A 27987-nucleotide genomic window follows, 5' to 3' on the forward strand; every position below is an offset into this window, starting at 1 on the left:
CTGAATTCAGCAGCTAAACTGTTAGATCCCTGAAATCAGCTTTCAGCCCAGTTTTAAAAAAACATGTTAGGTTCACCGCTCATTGGGGAAAGCTAATGTACAGCTATGTCTGGGGCTGATGCAACCTAAGACTGCGGAAAAGTTCCTAAAGTTAAGCAGTCTATACAAATAAAGTCGACTGATGCAATGTTACAACAATCTGGGCTCACAGGAAGAGTCTCTATTCAAGGCCATCTCTCAAATAATATCCTGCTTGGCTTTTCACCAGTGAGTCACAGCCAAGTCAGCTGTGCAGGACTCTGGTACAGCTGCACCCAGGGGTACACTTTCTGGAAGGTAAATGAAGGGGCTTCATTGATGCTGTCTGGAAAGATTTAGTGCAGTGGACCATTATATTCTTCTGATCTTGCAGCATAGCGGAGACAGAGAGACTTTTCTGGGAGGTAAGAAAATAGAGGGAAATACAGAAATCCTCCACCTGAAATGAAATAGTGGACGATTCAAACAAGGAAACAAACAAAGAAAGGAAGAACTTATGTGTTTATATTACCCCTTTCGTATCCTCAGGACAGCCAAAACACTTTAATAAAAAGAAAGAAAGACTTGCATTTATACAGCAACTTTCATGATCACCAGACGTCCCAAAGCGCTTTACAGCCAATGACGTGCTTTTTGAAGTGTAGCCTCCATTGTAAGGTAGAAAACTTAATACCAATTAAGTACAGCTGAAGTATTGTGACTGTTGTAATTGATATGTCCTTACTATACAGTATAAATGCACACAAGGCCCATACTTGAGAGAAACTCACTCTGTGACCAGTTACCTTTATTACCAAGACCTCAAGTGATGAAGGTGGGTGGAGCTTCTTCTTTTATACCTGAAAGTCCAGGTTAGGAGTGTCTCCCACAAGTTCACCCCCTTGTGGTCAATGTTCTCTAGGTGAACAACTTAAGTCAGCTTGTACATGGGTTACAATGATAGTTGAACACATGACATCACCTCCCCCCCAAAGTCTTATTGGGATCACAGGTTAAGTCTCTCTGGTGGTTTACGCTCCCTTGTAGAGTGCCTGAGTTGGGGCTCCGGTTGTTGGGTGCTGGCCTGAGTGTCTGCTGTTTGCAGTGCCTCAGGCCTGTCCGGACTGCCCACAGTGACTGGGCTCTTCTCCACTTGATTCCGGTGTTCGGTCACCTGTGTGAACTCTACGTCGTATTCTTCCTCTGCTTCTTCTATGGGGTTGCTGAACCTCCTTTTAGTTTGATCCACGTGTTTGCGGCAGATTTGTCCATTGGTAAGTTTAACGACCAAAACCCTATTCCCGTCTTTGGCAATCACACTGCCTACAAGCCATTTGGGCCCTGCAGCGTAATTAAGGACAAAAACAGGGTAATTGAGATCAATACATCGCGCCCTCACATTCCTGTCATGGTAGTCACATTGTGACTGATGCCTGCTCTCAACAATTTCTTTCATAGTAGGGTGAATAAGGGATAACCTGGTTTTGAGCGTCCTTTTCATTAGCAGCTCTGCGGGTGGAACCCCTGTGAGTGAGTGTGGTCGGGATCTATTGGCCAACAGGAGGCGTGATAAGCGGCTTTGTAGGGAACCCCTGTTTGATTATCTGCACTGCTCGTTTCACCTGGCCGTTTGAGGCCGGCTTGAACGGTGCCGTTCTGACATGGTTGATTCCATTGCCTGCCATGAAGTCCTAGAATTCAGTGCTTGTGAAGCACGGGCCATTGTCGCTGACCAAGACATCTGGTAGACCACGGGCGGCAAACATTGCCCGTAGACTTTCTACCGTGGCAGAGGATGTGCTTGAATTTAAAGTGGCACACTCAATCCATTTGGAGTAGGCGTCAACTACAACCAAAAACATTTTTCCCATAAAAGGACCTGCGTAGTCCACATGGATGCGTGACCATGGCTTGGCGGGCCAGGACCAGGGGCTAAGGGGGGCTTCCCTGGGTGCGTTGCCCAGCTGAGCACACGTGTTGTACCTGCGAACACAAAGTTCCAGGTCTGCATCTATCCCTGGCCACCAAACATGTGACCTGGCAATTGCCTTCATCATGACAATGCCCAGGTGCTCTTTGTGAAGTTCTCTGATAAACACCTCTCTGCCCATCTGGGGCATGACTACTCGGTTTCCCCACAGTAGGCAATTGGCCTGAATCAAGAGTTCATCCTTGCGCCTATGAAACGGTTTAAATTCCTCAGGGCATGCTTCGTACGTGGCTGCCCAGTTCCCATTCAGGACAGATTTCTTAACTAAAGACAGTAGCGGGTCTTTATTTGTCCAGACTTTAATCTGACGGGCTGTCACAGGTGAGCCTTCGCTTTCGAAAGCTTCAACAGCCATGACCATCTCAGCATCATGCTCAGTTGCCCCCTCAGTGGTGACTAGTGAGTGCATCAGTGTAGTTTTCAATGCCCAGTATGTGCCGAATTGTGTAGTCATAGGCGGCTAACGTGAGTGCCCACCTCTGTATGCAGGCCGATTCATTCGCATTTATGGCCTTGTTGTTGACCAAAAGGGACATTAGGGGTTTGTAGTCTGTCTCCAGCTCAAATTTCCTACCAAACAGGTACTAGTGCGTTATTTTTACTGCATATACACATTACACATGCTAGCGCTTCCTTTTCTACCATCCCGTAGCCCCTTTCTGCCTGGGACAGACTTCTGGAGGCATAAGCTACCGGCTGTAACTGACCCTTGTCATTCACATGCTGCAGCACACACCCGACACCATAGGACGACGCATCGCACGTTAAAACAAGTTTGTTACACGGGTCATATAACGTTAACAGATTGTTGGAACATAACAAATTGCGTGCTCTATCAAAAGCCCTTTCCTGTCCCCCGAGACCGAATAGTGACCTTTGCGTAAGAGCATGTGTAGTGGCTCTAACAGCGTGCTCAATTTTGGAAAAAAGTTACCAAAATAGTTCAGGAGCCCCAGGAACGAACGCAGCTCCGTCGTGTTGCGGGTTCTGGGTGCTCTCTGGATCGCTTCTATTTTGGACGCAGTAGGTCTGATCCCGTCTGCTGCTACCCTCATCCCCAGGAATTCTACCTCTGGAGCTAAGAAGACGCACTTCGCCTTTTTCAGTCGCAGCTCTGCCCGGTCCAGTCTGCGAGGCACCTCCTCCAGCTTGTGGAGGTGTTCTTCAGTATCACGACCCGTGATGAGGATGTCGTCTTGAAAAACCGCCGTCCTTGGAATCGACTTGAGGAGGTTTTCCATATTTCGCTGAAAGATCATGGCAGCCGAACGAATCCCAAACGGACATCTGTTATACTCAAACAGCCCCTTGTATGTTGTGATGGTGGTCAGCTTCTTCGACTCAATCGCCAGCTCCTGGGTCATGTAAGCTGAGGTCAGGTCCAATGTTGAAAAACGTTTGCCACCGGATAGCGTCGCAAAGAGATCCTCCGCTCTCGGTAGCGGGTACTGGTCTTGGAGTGACACCCGATTGATGGTGGCCTTGTAATCGCCACATATCCTGACCGACCCATCCGCCTTGAGCACCGGCACGATTGGGCTTGCCCAGTCACTGAATTCGACTGGCGAGATGATGCCTTCCTTCAGCAGGTGGCCCAATTCGCATTCTATCTTTTCCCGCATCACGTACGGCACCGCACTGGCCTTGTGGTGTACTGGCCTGGCGTCCGGGTTTATGTGAATCACTACCTTTGCCCCCATAAAAGTGCTGATGCCGGGTTGAAATAATGAGTCAAATTTGTCCAGGACCTGTGAGCATGATACTCGCTCCACAGAGGAAATTGCTTTGACATCGCCCCATTTCCAGTTCATGACAGCAAGCCAACTCATCCCCAGTAGTGCGGGACCGTCCCCCGGGACAATCCAGAGTGGCAACCTGTTCTCCGAATTTTTGTGGGTCATGACTACCGTGGCGCTGCCTAGCACCGGAATGATATCCTTTGTATATGTCCGTAGCTGTGCGTCAATCAGCAATAATTTTGGCCTCCTGGCCTTGGACACCCACAACCTTTCGAACTGTTTGATACTCATCAGGGACTGGCTGGCCCCCGTGTCTAGCTCCATTAATACTGGGATGCCATTGAGGAGCACTTTCATCATTATCGGTGGCGTCCTGGTATATGAACTGTATATGTGCTCCACATGAACTTGCTGAACTTCAGCTTCCAGGGATTTCGCCCAATATTCATTTGGCCTCATAGGGCTTACATCGGGCCCGTCCTCGTAAACCAACCTGGCTGCAGGCTTCCTGCACATACGCGCCAAGTGACCGCTGATGTTGCAGTTTCTGCACGTATATTGCTGATACCTGCAAGCTCTGGCTGGGTGTTTGCCTCCACACCTCCAGCATGAGCTGGAGGCCTCATTGTTGGAAACAAAAGGTCCATTACCAGTCGATCGTCTCTGACTCTCTCTGTAACTGTCCTTAAGTGCACCATTAACAGGTGTTGATGGCCCCATTATTGGCCACATTGTCCATTGCGATGCCATGAATCGCTGTTCAGCTAGCCATTGTCTCTGTTGAATTCCCCCTTTGGGTTCAACTACATGCTGGGGCATGTCCGACTGCCCTTGTCTGCCTAGAGAACTGTGTGCCACGTTAACAATGTTGACTCCCTGGTCGTTTGCCACATTTGAGCCAAGATTGTTGTCATACATTATTCTGGTCTCTTCCTCCCCTGAGATAAATGGCTGGGCTATCAGAGCTGCCGCTTCCAAGGTCAAGTCTTTGTTCTCAATCAGTTTCCTGAAAACCCCAGCGTGCCCGATGCCCTCAATAAAAAAGTCTCACAGCATCTCCGCTCTCCATGCATCTGTGAACTTACATAGGCTCGCCAGTCGCCGGAGATCTGCCACGAAGTCTGAAACGCTTTGCCCTTCTCGCCGCCGGTGCGTGTAAAACCGGTGTCTCGCCATGTGCATGCTGCTCACCGGTTTAAGGTGTTCCCCGATCAACTTACTGAGCTCTTCGAACGTCTTGTCTGCCGGCTTCTTGGGCGCTAGAAGGTCCTTCATCAGGGAGTACGTTCTGGATATACAAACCGTTAGGAAATGAGCCCCGCGTTTGTCGAACGAATCCTGTACCAACCATTCCTTAGTGACAAAACTTTGCTGTAGTCTCTCAATAAAGTCGTCCCAATCATCACCAACACAGTACCTCTCGTCTGTGCTGCTAGTGGCCATGCTCGCGTGGTTTAACTCCCAGTTTCTCGTCGCCAATGATATGTCCTTACTATACAGTACAAATGCACACGAGGCCCCTACTTGAGAGAAGGTCACGCTGTGACCAGTTACCTTTATTACCAAGACCTCAAGTGATGAAGGTGGGTGGAGCTTCCCCTTTTATACCTGAAAGTCCAGGTTAGGAGTGTCTCGCACAAGTTCACCCCCTTGTGGTCAGTGTTCTCAAGGTGTACAACTTAGGTCAGTTTATACATGGGTTACACTGATAGTTGACACACCTTGTGGTTAATGTTCTCACAGTGTATAACGTAGGTCAGTTTATACATGGGTTACACTGATAGTTCACCACCTTGTGGTCAGTGTTCTCACAGTGTATAACGTAGGTCAGTTTATACATGGGTTACACTGATAGTTGACACACCTTGTGGTCAATGTTCTCACAGTGTATAACGTAGGTCAGTTTATACATGGGTTACACTGATAGTTGACACACCTTGTGGTCAGTGTTCTCACAGTGTATAACTTAGGTCAGTTTATACATGGGTTACACTGATAGTTGACACACCTTATGGTCAGTGTTCTCACAGTTTATAACTTAGGTCAGTTTATACATGTGTTACACTGATAGTTGACACACCTTGTGGTCAGTGTTCTCACAGTGTATAACTTAGGTCAGTTTATGCATGGGTTACACTGATAGTTGAATACATGACAGTGATGTTGGCAAAGGCGACATCCAAATTGCACATAGCAAGGTACCACAAACAGCAATGAGATAAATGACCAGTTAATGTGTTGTTGATGGATACATTTTGTCCAGGACACTGGGAGAACTCCCCTATTAGTCCTCAATACAACCCTTGGAACTTTTATGTGAGAAGGTAGATGGGACATCAGCTTAATATCCCATCTAAAAACCGCACCTCCTACAGTGCAGCACTCTCTCAGTACATAAGAACATAAGAATTAGGAGCAGGAGTTGGCCATTCGGCCCCTTGAGCCTGCTCCGCCATTCAATGAGATCATGGCTGATCTTCTACCTCAACTCCACTTTCCTGCACTATCCCTATATCCCTTGATTCCCTTAATATCCAAAAGTCTATCGATTTTTGTCTTGAATATACTCAAAGACTGAGACTCCACAGCCCTCTGGGGTAGAGAAATCCAAAGATTCACCACCCTCTCAGTGAAGAAGTTTCTCCTCATCTCAGTCCTAAATGGCCGACCCTTTATTCTGAGACTGTGACCTCGGATTCCAGACTCCCCAGCCCGGGGGAAACATCCTCCCTGCATCTACCCTGTTAAGCCCTGTACTGCACTGAACTGTCAACCCAGATGATATGCTTAAGTCTTGGGCGTGAGGATTGAGCTCACTATCTTCTGGCTTATAGGTGGGAAGCCACCACTCAGTTAAGGCTGACACGGATAATGCATCCCCTACAAGAGTGTGTCTAGTGTCAAGGCAAGCAAGCAAGAAGAAGTGGCAAACAACTCAGCGGGAGACAGAAACGAGTGGAGCATTTAGATTTATTTAGTTGTGTTGCCCATGGGAAGTTAGGCTTTACCAAATTTCCCTCAGAGTGCATTCATCATCATAGGCAGTCCTTCGAAATCGAGGAAGGCTCCAAAAGTGAGTTCTCAGGTGACTGAACAATCCAATACGGGAATTACAGTCTCTGTCACAAGTGGGACAGGCAGTTGTTGGAGGAAAGGGTGGGTGGGGAATCTGGTTTGCCGCATACTCCTTCCGCTGCCTGCGCTTGTTTTCTGCATGCTCATGGCGACAAGACTTGAGATGCTCAGCGCCCTCCCGGATGCACTTCCTCCACTTAGGGCGGTCTTCGGCTTGGGACTCCCAGATGTCAGTGGGGATGTTGCACTTTATCAAGGAGGCTTTGAGGGTGTCCTTGAAACATTTCCTCTGCCCACCTCGCTTGCCAATTAGAGCACATGCTTTGGGAGTCTTATGTCGGGCATGCGGACAATGTGGGCCGCCCAACGGAGCTGGTCGAGTGTGGTCAGTGCTTCGATGCTGGGGATATTGGCCTGTACGAGAACACTGACGTTGGTGCGTCTGTCCTCCCAGGGGATTTGCAGGATTTTGCGGAGGCATCGTTGGTGGTATTTCTCCAGCAATTTGAGGTGACTACTGTATATGATCCATGTCTCTGAGCCATACAGGAGAGTGGTTATCACTACAACCCTGTAGACCACGAGCTTGGTGCCAGATTTGAGGGCCTGGTCTTCGAACACTCTCTTCCTCAGGCAGCCGAAGGCTGCGCTGGTGCACTGGAGGCGGTGTTGAACCGCGTTGTTGATGTCTGCCCTTGCTGATAATAGGCTCCCGATGTATGGAAAGTGGTCCACGATGTCCAGGGCCGCACCGTGGATCTTGGTGACGGGCAGGGAGGTGGGGTCAGGTTGGTGGGGGACCTTTGTCTTACGGATGTTTAGTGTAAGGCCCATGCTTTTGTATGCCTCGGTGAAGATGTTGACGATGGTTTGGAGTTCAGCCTCTGAATGTGCACAGACGCAAGCATCGTCCACGTACTGTAGTTCGACAACAGAGGATGGGACGGTCTTGGATCTGGCCTGGAGGCGACGAAGGTTGAACAGGTTACCACTGGTTCTATAGTTTAGTTCCACTCCAGCGGGGAGCCTGTTGAGTATGAGGTGGAGCATTGCAGCAAGGACAATCGAGAATAGGGTTGGCGCAATGACGCAGCCCTGGTTGACCCCGGTTCGGACATTGATTGGGTCTGTGGTGGATCCATTGGTCAGGAGTACGGCTTGCATGTCATCGTGGAGCAGGTGGAGGATGGTGACAAACTTTTGGGGGCAGCCGAAATGGAAGAGGACGCTCTATAGTCCCTCGTGGTTAACAGTGTCAAAGGCCTTTGTAAGATCAAAGAAGGCCATGCACAAGGGTTGGTGCTGTTCCCTGCATTTCTCTTGCCATTGTCACGCCGTGAAGATCATGTCTGTTGTACCCTGATGGTGGGTGGCGAAAGCACAGGAGATTCAGCAGCTGGCCGACAGCCATGACGTGCGAGGATTCTTCACCGCAGTCAAATCCGCCTATGGCCCAAGGCCCCACCCCACTGCTAGCCAAGAACGGGGAGACACTCATCATGGACACCGGGGCAGTCAGGACCCGCTGGAAGGACCACTTCGAAGATCTCCTTAATCGAGACTCTGCCTTTAGTATAATATGGATAAATGTAAGGTTATTCTCTTTGGTGATAAAAACAGAGAGACAGACTATTATCTGCATGGTGACAGATTAGGAAAAGGGGAGGTGCAACGAGACCTGGGCGTCATGGTACATCAGTCATTGAAGGTTGGCATGCAGGTACAGCAGGCGGTTAAGAAAGCAAATGGCATGTTGGCCTTCATAGCGAGGGGATTTGAGTACAGGGGCAGGGAGGTGTTACTACAGTTGTACAGGGCATTGGTGAGGCCACACCTGGAGTATTGTGTACAGTTTTGGTCTCCTAACTTGAGGAAGGACGTTCTTGCTATTGAGGGAATGCAGCGAAGGTTCACCAGGCTGATTCCCGGGATGGCGGGACTGACATATCAAGAAAGACTGGATCAACTGGGCTTGTATTCACTGGAGTTCAGAAGAATGAGAGGGGATCTCATAGAAACGTGTAAAATTCTGATGGGTTTAGATCGGGTAGAGGCAGGAAGAATGTTCCCAATGTTGGGGAAGTCCAAAACCAGGGGTCACAGTCTAAGGATAAGGGGTAAGCCATTTAGGACCGAGATGAGAAGAAACTTCTTCACCCAGAGAGTGGTGAACCTGTGGAATTCTCTACCACAGAAAGTTGTTGAGGCCAATTCACTAAATATATTCAAGAAGGGGTTAGATGTAGTCCTTACTACTAGGGGGATCAAGGGGTATGGCGAGAAACCAGGAATAGGGTACTGAAGTTGCATTTTCAGCCATGAACTCATTGAATGGCGGTGCAGGCTCGAAGGGCCGAATGGCCTACTCCTGCACCTATTTTCTATGTTTCTATGTTTCTATGTTTGACATGAGTGTCCTCGACTGCATCCTGCAGCATGCTACCCGCCACTATCGTAGCAAAACCCTAGCCCTGCACTAGGTAGAAAAGGCCATCTATCAGCTCAAGAACAAGGCATCGGGAGCAGATGGAATCCCCGCTGAGGCACTAAAGTATGGCGGAGAGGCACTATTGGCATGAATGCATGGCCTCATCTCTTTCATCTGGAAAGCGGAGAGCATGCCGGGAGATCTCAGAGATGCAGTAATCGCGACCATCTTTAAAAAAGGGAACAAGTCGGACTGCGACAATTACAGCGGAATCTCCCTGTTGTCAGCCACTGGGAATGTCATCGTTAGAATCCTCCTCAACCATCTTCTCCCTGTGGCTGAGGTGCTCCTCACGGAGTCACAGTGCGGAGAGTGCCTTAATGATGTTGTCAAAATAGACATATGGAACTGCACCTTCTGGATTAATTGTTGAAGTGTGTCACAGAATTGCGATGCACAAGTAAGGAGTGCTTGACATGCATAGCCAATTTAATATATTAATCATTGCAATTGTAAACTTGTTAAAAATAATATTATGGGCAAAACTTTCAACTGCAGCGGGGACGTAAAATCGGCAATATATCATTAACAAAGGAACGACATAGTAACAGCTATAACTGGCTCTTGCTGCATCTCATGCACTTTGTAAGAGATATCCCTACATTACAACAGTGACTACACTCCAAAAGCACTTCACTGGTTGTAAAGTGCTTTGGAATGTCCTGAGATCATGATAGGCGCCAGTGTTCCCTTTAAGCTCTCTAGACTTACCCCGCAGCCGGCTTTGCAATGCGAAAACTGCACATGCGTGGTATTTTGAATGGGCTGGCCCCCCCCCAAAAAAAAATTAATGAGAACATTGATATATAAATGCAAGCTATTTCTTTTCTTTCTTTGAATAAAATGATTCCTTGCAACATTAATCAGATTTATAACTTTAAAATATTCTGACTAATCTGGTAGCAAACCCCCAAATGTTATTTATAAGACCTTCCATAATGGAGTAGTCTCCTGACAAAGTGGTAGTTCTTCATCTTTACATACCTTGCCCAGCTCTCATTCAGCAGATTACAATGGCCCTGAAATCCTGGCCTCCCCAGGTCTGTACGAAGTGTGTACGGACCCAGGAAGACATCGCAAAAGCCGGTTTTCAACATGTAATATGCATGTGCCGAAAACCGGCTTTTCCGATCTGTCAAGTTTTTGCTTGACAGATCGCATGCATCTCGGGGAGAAGGACATTTCCACGTTACTGATTGCTCTATTTGCCCATCTCTTGTCCTGCGAATGTCCTTAAAACTCTTGCGCCTGGTAAAAGCAGGCGCATAGCCTACTTTTACCAGCATAAGAGTTTTAAAACATATCAAAAACATATAAAAATAAAATTTAAAAATACATATTTATGTTAAAAACATTTCTATCAACTTTAATTTCTATAATGTATTTATGTGAGATATTTTTTAAAATTTTTATGTAGTGTTTGGGGGTGTTTCTCATTCACAGTAATAGGAGTTTCAGACTTACATGAATGTGCTCCGTTACGCAAGAAGAGGTCTCAAGTCCACAATTGCTGGTGAGCGTTCGACCAAAAGGTAAGTGCGCATCTTTGCTCCTGTTTTTAGTCGAACGCCCACGGAAGACGAAACCGGGATTTCTGAGCCATTGTCTTCAGTCAACAGCTGCAACTTTTTCAAAAGCAACTCTGATCATTTTTGCTGACTGTTCTTCTACTTTGGTGTGTTCCGCACTTTTCTCATCATGCATGAATAAGAATATGTGACCTGGGCCCATGAAAATGGATCAGTTTTCCCAACATAGTTAAATGTGGAATGTGCTGCACATTTTAGTTATGTCTTTGAGTTTTGAATTACTTTGTACATAGAATTACATAGCATCTACAACACAGGAAACAGGCCATTTGACCCAACAGTTCCGTGCCGGTGTTTATGATCCACACGAGCCTCCTCCCACCCCCTCTTCATCTACCCTATCTGCATATTCTTCTAAGATTACTCTGTTCAAAAGGAAAGGTGATTTGGGCATACACAAAAGAAGGCCCATTAACTGGCTCCAATATCACAGGGAATTCTGAATACCTAAAGCAATAACTTGCAATTGTATAGTGCCTTTACTGTAAAGAAATGCCTCAAGGTGCTCGTGACTAGGTATAAGGAAAAGACCTATTAATTATTATGTGAATTCGATTTGAGAATATAAAACACCCTGTTCTGCATGTTAGGCTGGGCTATTCTCAGTCTAGTACTAAAACTATTCAAACAATGTTACAAATGTCCTTACATCTTTTCCCATGATATGCTAATTTTGAATACAGCAGTGCTAGGGGACAATTAACCAGAGATAAATATAAAGTTGGAAAGACATTTTTGTATTTTCATGACCTGACAAGTTTCTTTGGGAATGCCTTCCTATGTTCTCACCACTTTAGTCAGTTGAGGAAGTATTAATTTCTTCCCTATGGCATTCTGCATAATCTTTCTTATCTGAAGACTTGCTTGTTACTGAGCCCTGCTTTTTGTTCTGGCCTTCCAACACTTTCTAATCTGGGGTGCAGTCATCTCTGAGCTGTAATTAAAAATTGTGAGTCGGGAGAGAGCGGATTTGAAGCCTGTAGCTGATTGCATACAAGAATTTGAAATACAATCTTTTCTCAAATGTAATTTTATAATGGCATTATCTGGTTATAATAGTTGGAGTTAGTGTGGTTCCAGTCCTACATGGTTCTTCCAGGAGGAACTAGCCTGGTTTAATAATCATCACGGTGCTGCAGAACCAGAACAGTCATGAGGTGAAAAGTATTTCTAGTCTCCACAGTAAGGCGCCTGAAAAATCTGAATGTTTTGGGAAGAAAATCCCTGAAAAACCCAAAAGAGGAGTCATCTTTATTTGTCATTCTGTCCACTTTCCCCACAGACTGTTTTAGATGACAGAATCTTCCCTCAGTTTTTGTACATGAGGCATGTGTTACTAAAACAGAATAAGGTTGGCAGATATTTAGTCTTATGGCATGTGGAAGGATGGGGCAGTACAACAGAAGTTCTGATGAACATCACACACTGGACGTAATTATGTTTTAACATGAAATATGTGTAGCTTTTGATGGCTTGGTGGGATAGCGTGCCATCTGACCGAGATTCTGCTGCCGAATGACCTTTGCTCTGCTGCTTTCCACCTGCTTCCCATTGACGCAGATATACCTCTGCTGGTGCACTGGAGCTATTGGTGCACATTACCAATCACTGAGGACACTACTCACCTCCACTGGACCCTTGGATCAAACCTAATGCGGGTTCGTGGTCGATTCTCCACACTTCCTCGGCCCTCCATTCTCCACAAGAAACCCGCTAGCAATGCACCCACTGATACTCTACCTCTCAAACCGCTCCTAGACTCAGAAACCCTCCACCCCCACTCCTGTCTCCGAACCTGGATGTTAAGTTTGTCAGTGCTCCAATGTGACTCCACCCTATCCACAAGTAAACTTCATCCCGCCACAGGGCCTCTGACTTTAACTCTGGAATCTCTCTTATTGTCTCCTCCCTATTCTCTGTTTACAAGCAGGACATCTCTATCATTATTGTCACCATGCCCCTGTAAGCTCAATTTCCTCTGTGACCATTCGCAAACACATTTTGGCTGCTGCTCTGGACCTGGGCCCAGTAGAATCATGGACTGATACATGACAGAAGGATGTCATTCGGCTCTTTGAAAGAGCGATCCAATTAGTCCCACTCCCCACTCTTCCCCACAGCCCTGTAAATATTTCCCCTTCAAGTATTTATCCAATTCCCATTTGAAAGTTACTATTGAATCTGCTCCCACCGCCCTTTCAGGCAGCGTGTTCCCGATCACAACAACTCGCTGCGTTAAAAAAAATTCTCTTCATCTCGCCATTGGTTCTTTTGGTCAATTACTTTAAATCTGTGTCCTTTGGTTACTAACCCTTCTGCCACTGAAAACAGCTTCACCATATTGTGGTTCTCCCTTTGTGGTTTTGAATACCTCTATTAAATCTCCCCTTAACCATCTCTGTTGTAAGAAGAACAAATCGTTAGGAAGGATGTGAAGGCCTTGGAGAGGATGCAGAAAAGATTTACGAGAATGGTTCCAGGGATGAGGGACTTCAATTACGTGGAGAGACTGGAGAAGCTGGGGTTGTTCTCCTTGAAGCAGAGAAGGTTGAGAGGAGATTTGATAGAAGTGTTCAAAGTCATGATGGGTCTAGACAGAGTAGATCGAGAGAAACTGTACCCATTGGCGGAAGGGTCGAGAACCAGAGGACACAGATTTATGATTGGCAGAAGAACCAAAGTCGACATGTGGGGAAACCTTTTCACGCAGCGAGTGGTCAGGATCTGGAATGCACTGCCTGAAAAGGGTGGTGGAGGCACACTCCATCGTGGCTTTCAAAAGGGAATTGGATAAGTACCTGGAGGGAAAAAAAATGCAGAGCTACGGGGAAAGGGCGGGAGAGAGAGACTAGCTGAAGTGCTCTTGCAGAGAGCTGTCACGGGCTCGAGAGGCCAAATGGCCTCGGTCTGTGCTGTACCCACTCTATGATTCTTACTCCAGTTTCTCTAACAGTTGTTATTTCTGTTTTTATTCCAGTTTGGTACTTCTATCTCCCTTTTTCTTTCACTCCGAGAATTCTATGACTCTCCAATTCTAGCCTCTTATGCATATTCCACTCCCTTCACCCCGCCATTGGCGGCCGTGCCTTCAGCTGTATAACTCTAAGATCTGGAATTCCCTCCCTGAAGCTTTGTCTCTTCAGCTCTTTTCTCCTTTAAGGTCCTCCTTAAAACCCACCTCTTTACCTAAGCTTTTAGTCATCCATCCTGATATCTTCTTCTTTGGCTCTATGTCATTTTTGTACATTAAAGATGCTATGTGAATACAGGTTGCTAAATCCCACGACCATCCAAATCTCTGCCGTTTTTTGTAAAAAGAAAAGCCAGCATAGTTTCTGAACAACAATAAAGTTCGGTTTGTATACTGCCTCTCATAATAAAATATCCAAATGTGCTTTACAGTGCACACCTAGGAGCAGGTAGGGGGAGAAAAGAGAGGAAATGAAAGATGGCACAGTCTAAATTTCGAGAAGGTATTTGAAGGCCAGAAGAGAGGTAGCAAGGCAATGAAGTTTGGGGAGAAAATTCCAGAGTGCAGGAGCATAATGGTTGCAAGCTCAGCCAAGGTGGTTGAGTTTGGAAGGAGGAGAAACGTAAGCAGTAGGCCAGATTACAGGGCTATGGGGAAAGACCAGGGTAGTGTGTTTAATTAGGTAGCTCTACCAAAGAAACAATAGGCCAAATGGCCTCCTTTTGTGCTGTAACATTCAACAATGTTATGATTTAGAAGAGTAGAATGTATGTGTGCTAGGACACGGGGTTAGAGAAGATTGTTGAAGAAAGGTGGAACAAGTGCCATGTACCATTGGAATTAAAGCCTATTGCGATCTAATGCTTCTGCTGAAGAAATAGTCATCAGAGCATGTAAACCCTTCTCTCTATGTATATTTAAATTCATTTTTTTCTGCTGCTGAGGAGAAATTTGACTCCTAGAAGTCTCACAATTATATTCCCTACACCCTATCCAGTGGCAATCAGATTGTTACTTGTTCTCCATTTCTACATAAATGAAAACCCTTTCACAAATTAATGGTTTAATGCAGCAAATGGGGTTTAATAAATAATCATTTTAAAGTTCCTCTTGCTTTTTTTTGTTTTAATTCCTAGGAATGAAAACTGAGTCAAACATTCACAACCCCAAAACTAACCTGGATTGAAGTATTTATTAAAGTCACCAATGTCCATATTTTAGGATGTTTTTGCTTAGAGTTAGATGGAGGTGCGGGAGATCAGCGGTGCGCGCTTTGATTACGCACTTGGGAGGGTCCAGCAGCAGCCGGGCCGAAGTGGGGACCACCAGAAAAACCATCGAGGTGAATTTCGCTGGCGGCGGCCATTCGACCCCGAATCGGCGGCCATTCGACTTTGCTGCGTGGCTGCCGCGTTCCGACAGTAAGAGGCCTTTTTGGGAGGCTGAATTTCGGTCCCTATGATTCAGATCTATATGGCTGATGCTGCAGTGGACAAGGACTTTACTCCCAGGCTATTCGGGAAGTTGCCAGTTCCAGGATTAGATGAAGAGGGATGAGAGGAGGCTCGTGTGGGGCATAAACATTGGCATAGACCAGTTGGGCTGAATGGCCTGTTTCTATGATGTAGAATCTATGTAACTCTATATAACCCTATATGATTATTCAACTATGGGGCATGGACAGCCAAGCTTGCCCAACATCATCACACGCTCTGGGGTTCACGGAATTATGATCACGAGCATGATCCCAGACTTACCCACACCTCGCCCCAACACTTTCCAAGTCCTCCCCTCCCCACACAGGGGTCCCGTGCACAGACTGGATCAAACCCAGTTCCTTCCTGATATCTTTGGCACAGCTACTGATTGCATAAACTCACCAAACTATCTGGGGAGCTCTCAACATAAGTTTAATTCTAGCCTTTAATATGCTTCCCTACATTTCCATTAGGTTGTGCCTCAAGAGACTCCAACATTACAGCCACTGGCCTAGGAGTAAGTAAACTCCACAAATATAACTGCTGCCCCTTAGTACTATTTACAATTTTGCTAAATTATTTACTTTATGAAAAATTAATATTTTGCTGTGGTTATGCTGGTCATTGACAAGCATCTGATTTGTTGCTATGTTGACCATAAAATAATATCCAAATCACATGCCCTTGGTTTTATGGGGGACATTTTTTGGCTGATTGTATCACATCAGAAAATTGCAAACTAAGCCAAATATTTAGCACTTTACTCTCAAAACTTTTCCAGATCTATCAAAACACATTATTGCAACTATTTTTGCAGCAAGATGCTTTTATATTTTGTCAGATTTACAGCATATTTGGAAAACATTGATTGAAATATGTGCAGAAGATCCGAGATCCAATTCTCGATCTGTGCTGAGTTCGACAAGCTCGGGCATGGTGCCATTGGAGCCACTTGGCTGCAGCAACTCTGAGTTTAAGTGAAAAAAAATTATTTTGGCTTTCCATCTTGATCAATGCCCATGCTGCAATTAGGTGAAGACAGAGTCAGATTTGACTACAATGATCCCAATGACAAAATAACCCACTGATAATTTCCTATCCAGCTTCGGGCGTACGAAATAGACACTTTTGTGAAGTGTTAGCTATGGCTCAGTGGGTAGCACTGGGTCAGAACATTGTGGGTTGAAGTCCCACTCCAGATACTTGAGCACATAATTTCGGCTGACACTCCAGTGCAGTGCTGAGGGAGTGCCGGAATATCAGAGGTGCCGTCTTTAAGTTGAGGTGTTAGACTGACGTCTGCTCATTCAGGTGGACATAAAAGATCGCATGGCATTATTTCGAAGAAATGTTGGGGGAGTTCTCTCTGATGTCACCAGTATTTATCCCTCAACCTATACTTCAAAAGTACTTCACTGGATAAAAGTACTTTGGGACATCCTGAAAGGTGCTATATTTCTTTATTTCTTTTACTGGAGCGTCATTACCTGTGGACATACATTTCAAAATGAGTCACTGCCTTTAGAGAGAAGAATTAAATGAGAAAATTGCACATGAACAGGAAAACATACCAGATTGCCACCATATTAATTGTCCTTCAAAACATAATTTTCAAGTTTTTACAATTGCCAATGGTCCAATGGACTCCAATTAGTGAGTTCATAGAAATACATATGTTACTCGGAAACAGGCCAATAGTCCCATCCAGTCCATAATCGGTGTTTACCTTGCATGTGAACAAATAGTCTTAATCACGTTTACCCATCCTTATCCCAAGTTCATTTGTCTGCTTTTCCTTCATCCACCCACCCAATCTAATCTTGAATGTTGGCATTGCTTCTACCTGAACCCCTAGTCCTGGAAGTGAATTCCACAGCCTCACAACTCTCTATGTAAAGAAATATTTCCTGTTCTCGGTTTAAAATAACTTACCTTTAATCTTTTATCTTTGGCTTCTTGTTCTAGACCCCTCAACTACTGGAAACAGTCTGCTTCTATCTACCCTGTCTCCTCCTTTCACTTCTATTATAAGAACATAAGAAATAGGAACAGGAGTAGCCCATTTGGCCCCTCAAGCCTGCTCCACCATTCAATAAGATCATGGCTGATCTGATCATGGACTCAGCTCCACTTCCCTGCCCGCTCCCCATAACCCTTTATTCCCTTATCGTTCAAAAATCTATCTATCTCCGCCTTAAATATATTCAATGACCCAGCCTCCACAGCTCTCTGGGGCAGATAATTCCACAGATTTACAACCCTCTGAGAGAAGAAACTCCTCATCATCTCAGTATTAAATGGGCAGTCCTTTATTTTGAGACTATAGGATGAGTATAGGACTAACCTACTCAAAATATCTTCAGTCAACCCCCTCATCTCCGGAATCAATCTAGTGAACGTTCCCTGAACAGCCTCCAATGCAAGTATATCCTTCCTTAAATATGGAGACCAAAACTGTACCCAGTATTCTAGGTGTGGCCTCACCATTACCCTGTACAGTTGTAGCAGGACTTCCCTGCTTTTGTACTCTATCCCCCTTGCAATAAAGGCCAACATTCCATTTGCCTTCCTGATCACTTGCTGTGCCTGCATACTATCTTTTTGTGTTTCATGGACAAGGACTCCCAGGTCCCTCTGTACTGCAGCACTTTACAATTTTTCTCCGTTTAAATTATAATTTGCTTTTCTATTTTTCTGCCAAAGTGGATGACCTCACATTTTCCCACATTATACTCCATCTGCCACATTTTTGCCCACTTACTTAGCCTGTCTATATCCCTTTGCAGATATTTTGTGTCCTCCTCACAATTTGCTCTCCCATCCATCTTTGTATCATCAGCAAACTTGGCTACATTACACTCGGTCCCTTCATCCAAGTCATTAATATCGATTGTAAATAGTTGGAGTCCCAGCACTGATCCCTGCGGCACCCCACTAGTCACTGTTTGCCAACCAGAAAATGACCCATTTATCCCCACTCTGTTTTCTGTTCGTTAGCCATCCTCTATCCAGGCTACCCCGTGAACTTTTATCTTGTGCAGTAACCTTTTATGTGGCACCTTATCAAATGCCTTCTGGAAATCCAAATACACCACATCCACTGGTTCCCTCTTATCCACCTTGCTCATTACATCCTCAACGAACTCCAGCAAATTTGTCAAACATGATTTCTGCAATATATCACCCTATAATCTGCCTTGTTCCAGCAGCAGTGTTTCAAGTCCTTTAGCCTCTTCTTAGTCTAGGGACATCGAGGACAATCACAGTGCCCGACCACTTTCACCAGTTGAGATAATTAGCTCAGCACAGATCAGGAATTGCAACTGCGACATTGGCACTCTATAAAACTCACTGCCATTTCATCAATCCTGTGCTTGCAAGAACTGGCACCAATTCACCGACTCATTACCTTCGAGCAGGGTTTCCCGCAAGGTCTTCATAGCGAGGGGATTTGAGTACAGGGGCAGGGAGGTGTTACTACAGTTGTACAGGGCCTTGGTGAGGCCACACCTGGAGTATTGTGTACAGTTTTGGTCTCCTAACTTGAGGAAGGACATTCTTGCTATTGAGAAAGTGCAGCAAAGGTTCACCAGACTGATTCCCGGGATGGCGGGACTGACATATCAAGAAAGACTGGATCAACTGGGCTTGTATTCACTGGAGTTCAGAAGAATGAGAGGAGATCTCATAGAAACGTTTAAAATTCTGACAGGTTTAGACAAGTTAGATGCAGGAAGAATGTTCCCAATATTGGGGAAGTCCAGAACCAGGGGTCACAGTCTAAGGATAGGGGGTAAGCCATTTAGGACTGAGATGAGGAGAAACTTCTTCACCCAGAGAGTGGTGAATCTGTGGAATTTTCTACCACAGAAAGTTGATGAGGCCAATTCACTAAATATATTCAAAAAGGAGTTAGATGTAGTCCTTACTTCTAGGGGGATCAAGGGGGATGGCGAGAAAGCAGGAATGGGGTACTGAAGTTGCATGTTCAGCCATGAACTCATTGAATGGCAGTGCAGGCTCGAAGGGCCGAATGGCCTACTCCTGCACCTATTTTCTATGTTTCTATGTGTGCGAAATTAGGTGTCATCTCGATTCAGTGGGTTGCACTCTCACCTCTAAGTCAGAAGGTTGTGGGATCAAGCCCGACTCCAGAGATTTGAGCACAGAATTCAGACTGACAATTCAGCGCAGTGCTGAAGGACTGCCGCACTGCCTCTCAGGTGAACGTAAAAGATTCCAGGGTACTATTCAAAGAAGAGCTGGCGAGTTCTCCCTGGTGCCCTGGCTAATATTAATCCCTCAACCAATGCTACTTAAAAAGATGATCTGGTCATTTATTTCATTGCTATTTGTGGGACCTTGCTGTGCGCAAATTGGTTGCTGCCTTTTCTGCAGTACAACATTATCTACACTAAAAAAGTACTTCATTGGATGCCAAGCATTTTGTAACATCCTGAGGTTGTGAAAGGCACTATAAAAATGCAAGTTCTTTCCGTTCTTTCTTGGTGGAGTTACCCTATATTGTAAGGCATTTACCCACTGAAGCCATCAGGAACGATGTTGTAAGTCGTGTTTAAAATAAACAACGCTGTACAGCGGAGTATGAATTGGAAACGTAATTCTTTTAAGTAAGGATGGGGGTGACCATTTTAAAATCATTTAACCACAAATATAACTCCAGTCATATGCTTAACAGATACTTGTACCAATGAATATCAGAAACCAAGAGAACTCATAAATCCTGTTGAGTCAGGACAAAAGTGAAAAAATCTTGCATTTTATTACGGTTAGATTGTCAGTATAAAAGAATGAAACTTTCATTTTCTATCTGAATATTGAAGTACGGTGGTTGTGGAAAGCAGTGATAATATTCGGTTTTCAAAGCGCAATTGACAATGAAGCCATCTACAATCTCAAGAGTCCCAGTCTTGCTTAATCAGTTATTTCCATTTTGTTTAATCAGTCATAACCTCTATGGAATTCAACTTAATGATTATTTTTACAACCCATAGTGGAAAGTAATCACATTCCTACACTAAATGGATTTACAATGCAATCCACATGCTCTTTGGTAATTTAATCTCTTTGAATAGATATTTGAGCCAAACAAAACTACATTGGTTATGCCAATGACAATACATTCAGATCAAAAAGCATTCTTGTACAATAAAGTGCAGAATAATATTGCAGAGGTGTATTATCTGAAGAATGTGCAGTGCGTAGAAATGGAACCATGGTCCAACTTATGAAATTCTGACTTCATTTGTAAGTTGAGTGGTAGCAGTGATATTTCTACTGTAATTTAAAGTGACACGGTAATAAGATATTTTATTATGCCCTCCATCCCCCAATCTATTTATTCCCCTTGGAATTCTAACCTTCAGATAATTCTTTAGTCAGCTCCACTTGTATATTAAAAGACTTCCAGGTTAGTTTTTGATCCTATCTCTTTGATTAGTTTGAGGCTTGAAACTTGAGTTTGAAGGTCATTTCAAACTGAGATTCCACCTCAGATCTTCTTTGCATTTTAGTGTTGTATTGAGCAGGTAGCCAGTTACATAGTTTAAAAGCAGGATGGTATTATCATATGCAATCCCTTGAAGAACATAATATTCTGGATCCCGAACTACATTTTGAAGGGTGGAAGATGCGTGTGCGTGGATTTTTTTAACGTGGGGTGGCCGTTGCACACCAGCCACCACACGGGCTTGACAGAGCTAGGTCTTGGTCCAGTGGTAAGGATTAACCAAAACAACTGGAGACCAGCTCTGCTGCACGGACCTAGAGCGCACATATATCGCAGTGTGGCCTGGCCCGTGCTGCCCCTGGGCCCTCGGCTCTTCTGGGCCCCAAGGTCCGCATTAGATGCTATCTGATCGGCCTTTAAACAATGAATAAGAAGGCCTGGATCTATCAGGAGTTTTGCATGGCAGGAATTGTTTTGCCAGGACACCAGAGATAACTGTCCTGCTCTTGTTCGAAATAGTGCCATGAAACCTTTCACCTGAGAGAGCAGATGGGGTCTCTGTTTAACATTTCACCAGAAAGACAGCACATCCTACAGTACAGCACTCCTTCAGTACTGCACTATTGTGTCAGCCTAGAATTTTTGTGCTCAAGTCTCTGGAGTTGGACTTGAACACACAACCTTCTGACTCAGACGTATGGGTGCTACCAACTGAATCATGGCTGTCACTAAATAATTAAAAAATGCTGGGGTTATATTAAATAAAGGGTGCAAAATAAAGAAAGACTTGCATTTATATGGCGTCCTTCATGACCAGAGGAAATCCCAAAGCACTTACACTAATTAAGTACTTTTGGAGTAAAGTCACTGTTGTAATGTAGGAAACGTGGCAGTCAATTTGTGCACAGCAAAACAGCATGTGATAATAACCAGATAATCCATTTTTTTTACTGATGTTGATTGAGGGGCAACTATTGGATAGGACACCAGAGATAACTGCCCTGCTCTTGTTCGAAATTGTGCCATGGAACCTTTCACCTGAGAGAGCAGACAGGGTCTCGTTTTAACATCTCATCTGAAGGATAGACACATAGACACATAGAAAATAGGTGCAGGAGTAGGCCATGCGGCCCTTCGAGCCTGCACCGCCATTCAATGAATTCATGGCTGAACATGCAACTTCAGTACCCCATTCCTGCTTTCTCGAGATATCCCTTGATCCCCCTAGTAGTAAAGACTACATCTAACTCCTTTTTGAATATATTTAGTGAATTGGCCTCAACAACTTTCTGTGGTAGAGAATTCCACAGGTTCACCACTCTCTGGGTGAAGAAGTTTCTCCTCATCTCGGTCCTAAATGGCTTACCCCTTATCCTTAGACTATGACCCCTGGTTCTGGACTTCCCCAATATTGGGAACATTCTTCCTGCATCTATCCTGTCTAAACCCATCAGAATTTTAAATGTTTCTATGAGATCCCCTCTCATTCTTCTAAACTCCAGTGAATATAAGTCCAGTTGATCCAATCTTTCTTGATATGTCAGTCCCGCCATCCCGGGAATCAGTCTGGTGAACCTTCGCTGCACTCCCTCAAGAGCAAGAATGTCCTTCCTCAAGTTAGGAGACCAGAACTGTACACAATACTCCAGTTGTGGTCTCACCAAGGCCCTGTACAACTGTAGTAACACCTCCCTGCCCCTGTACTCAAATCTCCTCGCTATGAAGGCCAACATGCCATTTGCTTTCTTAACTGCCTGCTGTACCTGCATGCGAACCTTCAATGACTGATGTACCATGATACCCAGGTCTCGTTGCACCTCCCCTTTTCCTAACCATGCAGATAATAGTCTGTCTCTCTGTTTTTACCACCAAAGTGGATAACCTCACATTTATCCACATTATACTTCATCTGCCATGCATTTGCGCACTCACCTAACCTATCTAAGTCACTCTGCAGCCTCATAGCATCCTCCTCGTAGCTCACACTGCCACCCAACTTAGAGTCATCCGCAAATTTGGAGATACTACATTTAATCCCCTCGTCTAAATCATTAATGTACAATGTAACCAGCTGGGGCCCCAGCATAGAATCTTGCGGTACCCCACTAGTCACTGCCTGCCATTCTGAAAAGTACACATTTACTCCTACTCTTTGCTTCCTGTCTGCCAACCAGTTCTCACTCCACGTCAGCACACTACCCCCAATCCCATGTGCTTTAACTTTGCACATTAATCTCTTGTGTGGGACACTGTCGAAAGCCTTCTGAAAGTCCAAATATACCACATCAACTGATTCTCCCTTGTCCACTCTATTGGAAACATCCTCAAAAAATTCCAGAAGATTTGTCAAGCATGATTTCCTTTTCACAAATCCATGCTGACTTGGACCTATCATGTCACCTCTTTCCAAATGCGCTGCTATGACATCCTTAATAATTGATTCCATCATTTTACCCACTACCGATGTCAGGCTGACAGGTCTATAATTCCGTTTTCTCTCTCCCTCCTTTTTTAAAAAGTGGGGTTACGTTGGCTACCCTCCACTCCATAGGAACTGATCCAGAGTCAATGGAATGTTGGAAAATGACTGTCAATGCATCCGCTATTTCCAAGGCCACCTCCTTAAGTACTCTGGGATGCAGTCCATCAGGCCCTGGGGATTTATCGGCCTTCAATTCCATCAATTTCCCCAACACAAATTCCCCGACTAATAAGGATTTCCCTCAGTTCCTCCTTCTTACTAGATGCTCTGACCCCTTTTATATCCGGAAGGTTGTTTGTGTCCTCCTTAGTGAATACCGAACCAAAGTACTTGTTCAATTGGTCCGCCATTTCTTTGTTCCCCGTTATGACTTCCCCTGATTCTGACTGCAGGGGACCTACGTTTGTCTTTACTAACCTTTTTCTCTTTACATATCTATAGAAGCTTTTGCAGTCTGTCTTAATGTTCCCTCAAGCTTCCTCTCGTACTCTATTTTCCCTGCCCTAATCAAACCCTTTGTCCTCCTCTGCTGAGTTCTAAACTTCTCCCAATCCCCGGGTTCGCTGCTATTTCTGGCCAATTTGTATGCCACTTCCTTGGCTTTATTACTATCCCTGATTTCCCTTGATAGCCACGGTTGAGCCACCTTCCCTTTTTTATTTTTACGCCAGACAGGGATGTACAATTGTTGTAGTTCATCCATGTGGTGTCTAAATGTCTGCCATTGCCCATTCACTGTCAAGTATCATTCGCCAATCTATCCTAGAAAATTCATGCCTCATACCTTCAAAGTTACCCTTCTTTAAGTTCTGGACCATGGTCTCTGAATTAACTGTTTCATTCTCCATCCTAATGTAGAATTCCACCATATTATGATCACTTTTCCCCAAGGGGCCTCGCACAACGAGATTGCTAATTAATCCTCTCTCATTACACAACATCCAGTCTAAGATGGCCTCCCCCCTAGTTGGTTCCTCGACATATTGGACTAGAAAACCATCCCTTATGCACTCCAGGAAATCCTCCTCCATCGTATTGCTTCCAGTTTGGTTAGCCCAATCTATATGCATATTAAAGTCACCCATGATAACTGCTGCATCTTTATTGCATGCACCCCTAATTTCCTGTTTGATGCCCTCCCTAACATCACTACTACTGTTTGGAGGTCTGTACACAACTCCCACTAATGTTTTTTGCCCTTTGGTGTTCTGCAGCTCTACCCATATAGATTCCACATCATCCAAGCTAATGTCCTTCCTAACTATTGCATTAATCTCCTCTTTAACCAGCAATACTACGCCACCTCCTTTTCCTTTTATTCTCTCCTTCCTGATGGCACCTCCGACAGTGCAGTGCTCCCTCAGTATTGCACTGGAGTGTCAGCCTAGATTTTTTGAGCTCAAGTCTCTGGAGTGGGACTTGAACCCACAACCTTCTGACTCAGAGGTAAGGGTGCTACCAACTGAGCCACAGCTGACACTAAATAATTAAAATCGCAGGGCTTATCACTATTATCATTCAATTCGGTTACTAATTTACCAAAATTACCTAGACTTTAAATCACCTAATTATGAGAGATCACAACATAATTTCAGTTGAGGGTGGCCATTCGGCCCATCTTAGTTTCTTCACTCAGAATGACCCTAAATCCCCCCACACCCCCTACACAATACAGCATTCAAATGATTACCGTGACACGATCACAAGATAATTATAGATCAAGGAAGCCATTGAACTTTCCACAGAAAGTGTTTAAGATGTGGCTTTATTTGTTGTTGCTCGAATCAGTATTGAAGCAGAGTTGAAAATGCTTTTAAAATGGAGTTAGACAGTTGTTTGAAAAGCAGCACTGTTGAAGGGTATGGGGAATGAACAAGGTTAGACTAGGTGGAGAAAAACAATGAAAGAGACTGGATGGGCAGAATGGCCTGTTTCCATGCATTAACACTGTGTGACTTTATGAAATGTCACAATAGACATAATGAATTAAATCTGAATGTTGTAGATGCTTTCATTTTAAAACTGCACTAAGAATTACATGGAATATATAACATTCAGCCCAGCTAGTCTGTGCGGTTGTTTATACTCCACACGAGTCTTCTCCCATTCCATCTGCCTCACCTCACCCTTTCAGCATATCTTTCTATTCCCCTTTCTCTCATGGGGTACGGTAGCATAGTGGTTATCTTACTGGACTAGTACCAGTTACTGGGCCAGTAATCCACAGGCCTGGACGAATGATCAAAAGACGTGAGTTCAAATCCCACCACGGCAGCTGGGGAATTTAAATTCAGTTAATTACTAAATCTGGAATGGAAAGCTAGTATCAGTAACGGTGACCATGAAACTACCGGTTTGTCATAAAAACCCATCTGGTTCACTAATGTCCTTTCGAGAAGGAAATACATAAATACTGTGACTGCAAGAGCAGGTCAGAGGCTGGGTATTCTGCGGCGAGTGTCTCACCTCCTGACTCCCCAAAGCCTTTCCACCATCTGCAAGGCATGTTAGGAGTGTGATGGAATACCCTCCACTTCCTTGATTAGCGCAGCTCTAATAACACTCAAGAAACTCAACACTATCCAGGATAAAGCTACCCGCTTGATTGGTACCCCAGAGGGCTGTGGATTCTCAATGTAACCTCCTCCAGCCCTACAACCTTCCAAGATTTCTGCGTTCCTCCAATTCTTGCCTCCTGCTCATTCCCAATTGAAAGCATTCCACCATTGGCGACCATGCTTTCAGTTGCCTAGGCACAAAGCTCTGGAATTCCCTCCCTAAACCTCTCTGCCCCTCTACCTCTCACTCCTCTTTTAAGATGCTCCTTAAAATCTACCTCTTTGATCAAGCTTTTGGTCACATGTCCTAATATCTCCTTATAAGAACATAAGAAATAGGAGCAGGAGTCGGCCATTTGGCCCCTCGAGCCTGCTCCGCCATTTAATATGATCATGGCTGATCTGATCTTGGCCTCAACTCCACTTCCCTTTGACTCCTTTAGCTTTCAAAAATCTGTCTATCTCCACCAGTGTCAAATTTTTTCTGATATCACTCCTGTGAAGCGCCTTGGAATATTTTACTATGTTAAAGGTGTTATATAAATGGAAGTTGTTGTTGTTGCTTGTTATTTAAAAAAGCAAATGGTGCACGCCGTTGCTGACCTGAACCGAGAGAGAGAGTTAACATTTATGCTTTGGGGAAACGTGACCTGCTGCCGAACTGAAGAAAATAAAAATTAAAAGTTGAATTGGTTTTTAACAGTTATGCGCAGCTTCCGGTAGCTTCCGGTTCATTGGCAGCAGTCACTCTGTTTATATATAGCAACTTATCACATCCTCAGCACGTTCCAAACCACTTTACAACCAACAGATTGCTTTCGAATTGCAGGCAAACACACCAGCCAATCAACACAAACCATGGTCCCACAAACAGCAAATGAATGAATGACTGCATAATCTGTTTTTGGCAATGCCGTTTGAGGAAGGAATGTTGACTAGCCTACCGGAGGAACTTCCTGCTCTTCTTCAAATAGTGCTGTGGGATCATTTACGTTCGCCTAAAAAATAAATACTGGTTGTGAAAGTGATTCCTCCACTTTCCTGCCCTATCCCCATATCACTTGTTCGCATTAGTGTCCAAAAATCTAGCAATCACAGTCTTGAATACACTCAACAACTCTGGGCATTGTCTTTAGCCCAGGATAACGGATCGGCCATTTAGGACTGCGCTAAGGGGAAATTTCTGTGCAAATGTGTTGGAATTCTCTACTCCAAAGGGCTGTGGATTCTCAATATATCTGTGTAACCTCTTCCAGCCCTACAACCCTCCAAGATCTCATGCGGGACCTCAACGTTTTGTCTCATTCGACAGTTAGCACTGCTGACAATTAAGCAAGACCTCAATGCTGCACTGAGTCATGAAAAATACTCCAGCAATCAGATCAAATGGCCTTGCTACCCTTAAAAGCTCCTTGTAAATCCATGCTCATTGGTATAACTATATATAAACCAGATGTTCAGACTATTTCAACTGCTATGATAGTTACACCCTGCAGCTCTTTACATTGAAAATTAGCAACTTGGCTGACTATCAGATTGTCAGTCAAAAGGAGTTTACTTGCGGTCTTTGGTGTGACATTACAAATAGATTGCCTCTTTTTATTTAACTGATTGAACATGACTTTACAACTTCCTACCGTCACCTCCCGCTACACCCCTGTCCCAATCACTTTCATAACATTCTAGAATTTGAAGTTCTTCCTCCTTGAGTGCTAACTTGCTACGCGCAAAGTCACACAAAAACATGTCACAAATCTATACTCTCAAGTCAAGAGCAAAAATACTGTGGATATTGGAAATCTGAAATGAAAACAGAAAATACTAGAAACACTCAGCAGGTCAGGCAGCATCTGTGAAGAGAGAAACAGAGTTAACGTTTCAGGTCGATGGCCTTTCATCTGAACTGGAAAAAGTTAGAGATTTTAATCGAGTACAGAACCAGGCAAAGAGGGAGGGCAGGCTGATTCGCTATGAATGCTGGGATACAGTAATATAATCTAATTTACGATTCAAGGCACGTGTAAGTTTCTCACTCCCTTCCATCCCCGCCCTCATACCCTTGCCCTGGCTCTGTACTTGCTTAAAAACTGTTAAAACTATTAAAAATCTCTAACATGTTCCAGTTCTGA

The sequence above is a fragment of the Pristiophorus japonicus genome, chromosome 8 (assembly GCF_044704955.1).
Source record: "Pristiophorus japonicus isolate sPriJap1 chromosome 8, sPriJap1.hap1, whole genome shotgun sequence".
In the NCBI taxonomy this organism is placed as follows: Eukaryota; Metazoa; Chordata; class Chondrichthyes; family Pristiophoridae; genus Pristiophorus; species Pristiophorus japonicus.